Source organism: Ammospiza nelsoni, chromosome 16 (genome assembly GCF_027579445.1).
Source record: "Ammospiza nelsoni isolate bAmmNel1 chromosome 16, bAmmNel1.pri, whole genome shotgun sequence".
In the NCBI taxonomy this organism is placed as follows: Eukaryota; Metazoa; Chordata; class Aves; order Passeriformes; family Passerellidae; genus Ammospiza; species Ammospiza nelsoni.
In genome coordinates, this window is record NC_080648.1 from 12,773,294 (window position 1) to 12,783,229 (window position 9,936).

The window sequence follows — 9,936 nt, forward strand, 5'->3', positions numbered from 1 at the left end:
CTGGAATCCTGCTTGAGCATCTCTAGCCTTGTGCTCTTGCAGGGGGGATGGAATAAAAGGGGTCACCCCAACACCCCAGAGCAGCACTGAGCACAGGCCATCAGAGCCCTGTGACCCCACAGACAGGACACGGGTGACAGGGCCAGAGCAAAGGTCAAGCAGCACGGCCAGGGCCACGCCACACCAGGACCAGATTCAAGTCTCATGATTCCCCATCCCATGACTGCACAGCTTTCCCAGAGCAGCCTGCTCCCGTTTCTCCTGCATCCCAGCTCTGATGACAGCTGAGCTTTCTCCTCTGCCTCCTCTCGCAGTCCCTCCTCAGCTCAGGGCTGGGGCTGATGCCTCTGTGGCTGATGAACTGAGACAGGAATTTCTGCAGCAGGAGCAGGGCAACACCCAGGAGTGTGGATACAAGGATTGCTGCATCCAGCCTCTGCTGGGGATGGTACCACCTGAATTTAGAGAGCCACCTCTACTGCTCCTTGCACCTCAGAGTGCCCTGCTAAGCAGCTCAAGCATCACCAGACCTTGCTGATTCATAATGTTCCCCTACTCCAGACCTCTCTCTTGCTTAAGAATGCTAGTAAGCCTAAAATGCCTTTGCTAATGCCCAAAATATGCTGTGTGGGTTCAATCTTCACTATTCTTGGGTTACAAGGCAAGAATTTCCTCTGACTTTGCTCTGTGTGCCCTGCCATACTCTGAACCCCCTTTTTTGTGCAGTTGCTCGCTGAGTGTCTCCCAGCACCTGTCAGAGCACACATGGCAGCCACTGCATGGCACGGCCCATCCCCAAGCATGGATCATGTAGGGCAGGGGTGTTTCCAGTCCTGTAAACATCATAAACCATGGAAGAGGATGGGTTAGGAACACCAAGGATGGGTTAGGAACACAAGGATGGGTTAGGAACACAAGGGTGTTCTCCCAGTCCACTGCCCTCCTCCCAGCCCACCCAGCCCATGTTTCTTGCCTCTCCACAGCCAGTGCCCTGTGCAGAACCAGTGTGTGTGTGTGGGGATCCCACAAGCACCCCCAGAGCTGAGGGAGCTGAGAACCAGCCTGCAGAGCTGGTGCACAGGCAAAGGGATGGCTCAGCATGCTGGGGAGAGGGAGAGCAGCCACAGTCACCCTGAGAGCCACCTTGGCAGGAGCTCTGCTCCCTACTGACCATTAGTCACCAGTGTGACTGTGTGGAATGCACTGTGTGCTGGAAATCAGGGTGCACAGCCCCCCCTCAGCAAACTCTATTTTTTCTTTCCAGGGGCAATTCCTGCATCCATTGCCCACGTCGCTCTTCCCTCTGCTCTCCTTGCCCTCACTGCTGCTCCTGTGGTGCTGGGCAGGGGTGCTGGATGCTGGCCCTGCCCACGAGGGCATCTGGTCTGACTGGGAAGGAGCTCTCACACAGCTGCCAATCCTTTCCCTTCCTCTGGATTTCTATTTCTAGCCCCTTTTCTTGCAGGGCTGCGCTTCCAGGCGCTCCCACAATGCTTGATGGCCCGCTGTCCTGCCAAACAGGCAAGGGACATCTGGTGCAAATTAGCGGGAAGTCAAATATACTTTATTTCTTCTCTGTCTAATCACATCTGAGTCATTAAGTGAGATCATGGGTGCCCATATGCAATAAAAAATTCCCTCCATGGATCCTATGATCAATACCACTCACAGCCAGGGAGCAAAGGCATTCCTGGCAGGAGGAGGGGGGACACCATGGACACCATCCCCCGCTTCTGAAGGCAAAAAGCTCCCCGAGCAAAGGCTGATGACCCCTGAAACCCAAACCCTGCTTGTCCTGCAGTGAAACTCCTTGGCTTGTCCTGTTTTCCTCTGCCACCCTCCCTCTGGCCTCTGCAACTGCTTCTTTCCCACCCTTTAATCTAAATAAAACTGAGTGGTTGTTGGCTTTTTTTTTCCCTTGGCTGGAATTGTCCAGAGTTGCAACATCTCTCCTCTGGGGTCCCTTGGCTCCCATGACACCATGTTTACTCACAGGCCAGATTATCATCACAGAGCCCTTTTTCTTTTTCCCAGCAAAAGGCTGGAATTAGGCAGGGCACACACATGGGGAGCTTGTCATCCCAAGGCCCATAAACGGCTGCTGATAAAACACAGGGGTAGGAAATCTGAAACCAGACTGAGGAGCAGCAGGGCTGGGGAGTCCCTGCATCCCACAGACCATCCCTGCCCCAGGATGAACACCTGGGGGCAAACCCCTCCTCACCTGGCCACCTGCCAGTGCCCAGCGGGCCCCAAAGCTTTCCTCAGACACTGTGAGACCGGGGGATGCTGAGAGCCTGGGTACCTGCTGGCAGTGTGCTGGATCTGGGCGTGTTTCAGGATGGGAGAGGTGAAGTTTTGCAAGCACAGGGAGTGTCACTATGCCAAAACCCTCTGAGTGGTTTTGTGAGAGCTCCTTGGCTGTGAAGATGTGATTAAAGCCCAGCCTTGGTAGGGACTGAGCTCTCCAGGAGACAGGAGAAGCATGGGCAGATGCCACCTCTGGGGATGAGCTGAGGGATGAGCCCAGGGACACTGTGCCCACAGGAGGGGTTGGCTCTCCTGATGACCTCTGCATCAGGGAGCAGATCTGACATGACCAAAGCCCCTGCCCAGGACCCCCCAGCCTCAGTGTCATCTGGAGAACGTGGCTGTGTTGTCATGAGGGTCCTGCATGCAGCAGATGCCAGCACACGAGGTGGCACACCCAGCCTCCTCCAGGGCACCCTGCCCTGACACAGGCTTTGACAGAAAGCTGAAAACGAGGACTGTGACCCTGAAGCAGGGGAGGGAGGCTGCCAGGGGGGATGACAAGTCCACACTGAGCCCCAGCAGAGTGATTCAGCTGCCCTGGGGTCAGCCACGTGAGGAATGGGATGGGGAGCCCCACGGAGCCCTGTCTGACCACAGCCATCCTCCCGCTCTGAGCAAGGGGGGACCACAATGTCCACGCACAGAACCCAGCAAATCTCCAGCCACGGGCTCTCCACGACACTGTGAGGAGCCAGCACAGAGGGACGTGGGAGCAGGGCGAGCCCTGCACTCTCACCCATATCCCCTCCTCTCTCCCCCTCTGCTCTAAACCCATGGGAGACGGAGGAAACGAGTGACCCATTTAGTGCAAGTTCAGAATAAAAAGAAACATCTGTTTGGAGAGGTGCCAGTGTTATAAATAATCCCCTAGCCCCAGGGATGGTATCCATGGCCCTTTCAGCTGCGCATGCTCCCCTGCTTCCGCTGTCAGAGGAAAGGCCAGACCCCGTGGGCTGCTCCCCAGGGCCTGCAAGCCTGGCCTGGACTGTGGGAAAGCCCTGGGTGAGGACCAGGCTTCACCTGGGCCTGGGCAAGGAGGGAGGGGTTGCCCCTGCCACGCGCCAGGCAATGCCCAGCTGTCCCTTGGTGCACCCCCTGCTTCTCACCCGGATCAAATCCTGCCCACTTCAGTGTCCCTGGGGCAGACAATGTGTACCAGGGCCGTGGTGGGGCTGGGACTGCTCTGGGGTGCTGCTGGAGGCTGGGCAGTGTTTTGGAGCACAGCCCTAAGTCTGGCATTGTGCATGTCTGGGGATGCTCTCGGGTGGGGGAGCAGCCCTGTGCAGACTCAGGGCTCACCCCTTGTAGTGCAGTGTGGCCCTTGGGAGCATTTCAGCCCTTCCCAGTGCTCTTTTCCAATATATGTTTTAAAATACCCAGCACAGGGCCGTCCATGACAATCCCATAATTTTTCTATTACTCGTGACAGCAAAGACATTTTTGGGAGAACACACCACGCTGCTTCACAGGCATGTGAGCAATGTCAGTTATGAACATTGCTGCAGGGACCCAAACCAGGACCCACACATCTCCCTGCCTCCTCCTGGCTGCTCCAACTGGACAGCAAAGCCTTGGGGCTGGCTGAGTGACTCAGCTCTCCTACCCCTCCACCCCCAAACTGGCACATTTAGGGGTCCCAGCTCCTGGGCATGTCAGATTGGATAGGGGCTGTTTGCTGCTTCTCCCCACCAGAGCAGAGAATGAGGGAAGCAGGGAACATGGAACCAAGATCAGGGATTATCTTGGCTTCTTATCCCTTGTCCTGGCATCCCCAGGGGCTGCCAGAAATCCCTGACTGCCTTCCCATGGTGATTCAAGGGAAGCTCTCTGCTGGTGTCTGCACAGGGAGGAGAGCAGCCCCCAGCCAGTCAGCACCTCCATCACCTGCTCACAGCCACTGACCCAGGGGGGCTGCTCTGGTGGGGCCAGGGCTGGAGCCAAAGCTCCCAGCTGGCTCTAATTAACCATTAATAAGCTGTGAGGGGAGAGCAACGGAGGCAGGATGAGAAAAAGAACCATCCAAAGTCCCAGTTGGATGTAGGGGCTTTGCAAAGCCCCAGGAGCAGGCAGAGTGTTGAGGTCTTACCAGTCCAACACCCCAGCAAAGGCTGAGCAACCTGATCCTCTTGTGAGCATTTCCCTGAGATCTGTGGAGAAGGAGGAGATAATCTCCGTGGCTGCACCAGCTCCTCCCAGCTGCCTCCCAGGGACCCGAGCTAAATTGCTTTGTTCTGGGGGTTTAGGCTCTCGTGGCTGGGATTATGCACTCACCATGTCTGTGGTCAGGGCACCCTGTGCCTGTCTGCAGGAGCTGCAGAGGAGCCTGGCACTGTAGCCAGGGTGGGAAAGGATGGAGGCAGCCAGTGCTGGGTGTGAAGGGCAGAGGCTGCTTTCAGAGGGATTTTTTGTCTGGCCTTTTTCTGGATTTCTGAGAGGGAGCAAAATGCAACTTGTGGTGCAGCTCTGGGTGCTGTGAGCTGATTCTGACCCCTCCTGCATGGGGCAGGAAGATCAGGATGGTGGCATTGGCACCAGGACTGCAGAGACAGATAATCCCATCCTGCATGCTCTGCCCAGGCAGGGTAAACCATTTTTGCCAACCTGCAGGCAGGGTTCTTTATAACTTCCCCTCTCAGTCACAAATCAGAAATCAGCTCCCCTCTGCCCCCATGCTCTGCTAACAGCCCCTACCCCCAAAACCTGACAGAACCTCCAGAGGAGAAGCTGAGGCAGGACTTGGCACCAGCAGCTGCCAGAACCCCCTGCCCTCCCCCTGAGTGCAGCTTTTAACTGGGCAGCGAGTCCTGCTCCTGAATCAGACCATATTCTCCCAAACAGCTCCCAGGCTGGAGAAGGAAACTTGGCACTGCCTGTGGGCAGAGAGGAGGGGACCCTCTCGTGGTGCCTGCAGTGCCCAGCCCCGAGCAAAGCAGTGTTTCTGTTCTGCCACCATTGACTGGCAAAGGCTGAAACCAAGGTGACTTCCAGTTTGGAAGAGGAGAATGAGCTTGCAGAGCACAGGCCTTGAAATGGTGCATTTTCTGCTGGCACTGGTTCAGACAAACCCACAAGCAAACATATTTTTTGTATAAATAAGACAGTGTGTCTCGCCAGTTAAAGCAATTCAAACATGAATGTAGCAATTTAATTGGTGCCAATTGCTGGCTCTTGGTAGCATTAAGATTTCAGTCACAGCCTCTTTCACATGGGAGCTGGGCTGGAAGGGGGAAGGCAGAGGGGCTGAGGAGCAGCACCGGCCATCCCCTGCTGCTTCAGGAGCATCACCCCTGTGCTGCCCAACCTGCCCTTCCACAGCAGGGAGAAGGGGCTGGAGAAGGTGCTCCATCTGTTTCCTGGTGCATTTCCAGGGTTTAGCAATTAGTGCAGTGCCCTGATACATCCCTGCATTCTCCAACCCCTTACTGCCCCAGCTCCTGCACCCCACAGCTTCCCACCAGCTCCATCACACACTGGCTCCTGCTGAGCCTCAGGAAGAGTGTGAGTCAATTGCTGGATGGATAAGCAGGTGACCCTGCAGGCATGGCCTGGGGAGGATAAGTCCATCCATGGGTGCAGGACAAACACCACACACTGCCCTGCCCTGGCTCTGCTGGCATCAGTCTTTCTGTGGGAGTTCTGTGAGCTCCCTGCACAGGCTCCACACACCATGGTCCTCTGGTTCTGCAGGTTGTGGTTGCCAGGGAAGGTTGCACACACAGACCAGGGTGTGCCACAGCCTGGTGTGCACCCAGGGATGTTGGAACAGCAGGGTGTGAGGGGCATCCATCACTGCACAGCTCCTGTGACCACACAGGGGGACACTGGGCCCAAGGGACCCCCTTGCTCAGCACATGGGCCTTGCCAGCACCCCTCTGTGTCCCTGTCACAGCTGGGGCTGCTCTGGGCTCCCCGTGGTGCTGGAACGTGCTGCCCTTCCAGGAGGAGGTGTCTGAGTGGCAGCAGAACAGGACAGAGGTGAGCTGAGCTTGGGAACCCTAATCAGGCAATGGGGGAGAGGAGGAGGAGGAGGGGGAGCACGACCCCTAAACCCAGCCTCGTTATGTCCAATTTGCCTGGCGGAGCGGAAGGAGCCTCCTGGAGCTGCTCCAGCCCCTCAGGAAACAATGCCCAGCCTGGACCCTCCCCCTGCAGCTCCTCTCCAGGGGATTTCTTTCCCTTGGTTAAAGTACAAACAAACAAACTCCACGAAGGGTTCAGCTCCAATCCTGCCTTGCAGGGATAGGACAGACCCAGCCAAGCCCACATGGTCCCAGCTCCTTACAGCTCTGGGTCAAAGGCAGCCCCAGCTGCCAGGGCTCCCCTGGGGCTCAGCACGGCCCCTCTGCTCCCTGACCTCTGCCACCATATCCCAGGAAGGGGCTTTGCTGGAGCCTGACACTGTGGGCAGCACTGCAACCCCATCACACTTCCCATCACACACCAAGGCCAAAGGAACCTTGAGGACCAGGCAGAGAAGTCCCTGCCTGGAGCCTCTGGCAGCAGCTGGACATTTGGCCAAAGCCACATCCAGCCACCATGGTCTCTTTTTGCGTGGCATCACTCCCACAGCTGGAGAGCATTTCTCAATCTCAGCTTTACTCTGGTGTTCAATGCCACAATCCTGTCTTGCTGTGCTCCTGCAGACAGGCTCAGTGCTCTCCTCTTCCTGAAGGTGTTGTTCTGAATGCCTTGGAAATCCTGTCCCAGACCCATCAAAAATGAGGCTGAAAGAGATCATGGTGTCATTGTCCTGTGCCCATTCTTCCCAGCCAGAGCTTTCCCTGACGTGTGCTTTGAGACTTGTGAGGCTGAAGGAACTCAGCTTTCTGTCTTTAAGCCTACAGATATTTCCCCTAAAAGCTCTTTTCCCTCTGTGATGACTTTTCCTGTGCATGAAGACTGTGTGTCACCTTCCCACAACACCCAGTGACCAACAACCCACCTCAACCCCTCTCCCAGTCCTTTGCAGCTTCTTCTGGACTTCTCATCATCCTCACTGCTGTCCCTGAGCCCATCCACTCCATGTCTGTCCCTGCTGAAGCACCTGGAGCTGGGGAGGAGCTGCTCCCTCCACCCTGCCTCTCTAAGCTGCCTCCAGCCATGCATCTTCCAGCACATCCCTCAGGAACACCTTGGCTTTCCTGGCACCCTGCTGCAGCCTGGTTTGTGTCCCCTACAGCCACTCTGGTTGGTTCTGGGCTCTGCTGCAGCTCCTGGGATCCTCCCACACTGCCATGCACGCCCAGCTTGGTGCTACCCCAGGGTGAGAATGTGTGCTCAGCCACCAACCAGGTGGTTCATGCAGGGATTGTACAGGACCAAGCCCAGGCCAGAGCCCTGCAGAACACACAAGATGTGCCCAGGACTGGACAATAAGCCATGGTTAACTTCTCCCAGCCTGCACAACTACAGCTGGCCATGCTTGCTGCACACTGACCATGGCACCCCCCACTCCCAGTCCTGGGCAGGAATGCAGGAGGTGATCCAGGGACTGGGAGTTGGGTGTCTGTTGTCTCCTGGCCTGCTCTCCCTCCGTGCTCCTGAGCTGGAGGAAGGGACAGCAGCTTTAGGAAGAGAGAAGAGCCCTGTGCATGCTGCAGTGGGGTTGCTGTGACTTGGTGCTTGCCCCAAACACTGATCCCTCCTGATGCACTGACTGATTCAGGGGTGGTTCCTGGGCTCAGGGACACTGCCCAGGGCTGGTGGCTGCCACAGCAGCCAGAGCACACCCAAGCTTGGGTGACGTCCCTGTCAAGGAGTGACTCCAAGCTTCATGTCAGGGCTGCCAACCAGGGCAGCTGCCTGGCAGCTCCCCCTCCAAGCCAGCCTGGCCACGTCCTTGACACCAGATCACGGTGACCACATGAAACTCACTTATTTCCCAAGAGTCATGGGAGAGCAAGTATCTTGTCCTGCAGGGTGCTTAGGGGGAAATGACCTCCCAGCCACCCCTCAATGCCCTCTGGGAAGCACTGGGTCTCAACATTGCTAATCCTTGTCATCAATGTGAGACCTGAAAAGATTTGGGAATGCCAAGCCTCTGCCAGCACAGGGTTTGCACACCAGACCAACTACTTTAAGCTATTTGCCCATGCTTTAGCATAAACCCCACTTGCTCTGGGACCAGGATGGAGAAGCACAACATCCTTGTCCACCACAATGAATGACTCCCAGTTGGCAGGTGAGTGCAGGAGCTGGATGTTCTGAGCCCACTGTGAGCACCAAAGCCCTGCAGGTCATGCTCACCCCTGTCCCTGGGCTATCAGAGCCTCACTGCAGACCAGCTCTGCCCTGCTGGAGGCTCTCAGCTCTTGTGCTTTGAGGACAGCATAGTTGCCCACATCCCTGCCTAATAGGGTTTTACCAATCTCTGCCCTCTCCAGTGCCCAGCACTCGCAGGCACAGACCCTGGGCAGGGCTGGCAGGTGTCCCTCCCCATGGCGCACAACAGAGGTGACAGGGTCCCTGGAGCAGCCTGCAGTCAGGGATGACCATGGGTGTGTGTGGACAGGCTGGCAGTGGGGTGACACTGCTCTGCACTCACATTCTGAGGATTTCTCACTGACATGGTGGGCAGCCTCTTCCCTGTGCACCCTCCAGCCCTCCCACCAGCCAGGGCAAGCCCCTGATCCAGGGAGAAGCAGAGGTCACCCGGGCCCCACTCCTGCTGCACTGGGTCCCTGCTCCCTGTCCTACAGCCACAGCATCCCTGTGCTCCTCTCAGCTGTCCCAATCCAGGACTCAGTGAGAGTTAATGCCATGTTCTTTCCTATGGGATGCCGCAGAATTCAGCTGTTTCCCAGCACACACCATCTCCCCAGAGCCTGGTGGGTGTTTTGGGCTGCCAGCCCCTTGGAGGGGAGCAAAGCCCCTTCCCAGCAGCCGGGCTGGCTCAGGGACAGGAGGGCAGGCTCCTTTGGGGCTGTACCAGCTCCAGCACGGCGTGTCCCATCTGGAGAGGCAGAGAAAGCGAGTCAGCCCCGAGTGGGCGACATGAGAGCTTACCTTGAGCAGGGTCCCTCCAGCCGAGTGAGCGCCGCACGTCCCAAGGGAAGGCTCCGAAATTCCTCCTTCTCCTCCTCCAAACTCTATCTGCTGCCTGCTCAGGCTGTCCCTGCCCTCCCAGCCTGCCCAGCTGGCAAGGCTTCTCCACTTAAAGGCGAAAGAGAGGGAAAGAAAGAAATGAAGTGGAAGGGAGGAGGGGAGTGAAAAAAAAAAATAAAATCAAATAAAATCAAAAGGAGAGGCGAGGCTGTGCCAAGGCTGGGCTGCAGCCAAGCCCCTGCTCTGCTGCTCTAGTGCATCTCACAGCGCCCTGAGCAGCCCCCGGCCCAGCTGGGAGGGGGCTCTGCCTGCTCGGAGCCGGGGCCGAGGATGTGCACGCGTGTGTGCGTGCGTGTATAAATAAAAGAGACCTCGGGAGGAGGAGAAGGGGGGAGGCTGCTTCGCCAATGAGGAGCGGAGCTCCTCCGACTTCCTCCCTCCACCCTGTGTGGGGACCCTTTGCGGAGCGCAACTCGCGATTAACGCCCGCCGGACGAGGGTGATGGGTGAAAAAAAAAAATTAAAAGGAGGAAAAGCCAAAGTGGCTGCAAGGAGAGGGGAGCTGTGCTGCGGGCTGAG

General features: G+C 57.0%; 1 protein-coding gene across 1 annotated transcript in view; it reads right to left on the minus strand.

The window, feature by feature from the left end:
* The window catches only part of PDGFRB (platelet derived growth factor receptor beta), a 32,183-nt gene extending 22,513 nt beyond the window's left edge, over positions 1–9,670 (minus strand). Inside the window, exon 1 of the mRNA XM_059483394.1 lies at positions 9,319–9,670. The gene's annotated coding sequence lies outside the window, so the exon portion shown is untranslated. The remainder of the gene's footprint in view (positions 1–9,318) is intronic.
* Between the last annotated feature and the right edge of the window lie 266 nt (positions 9,671–9,936).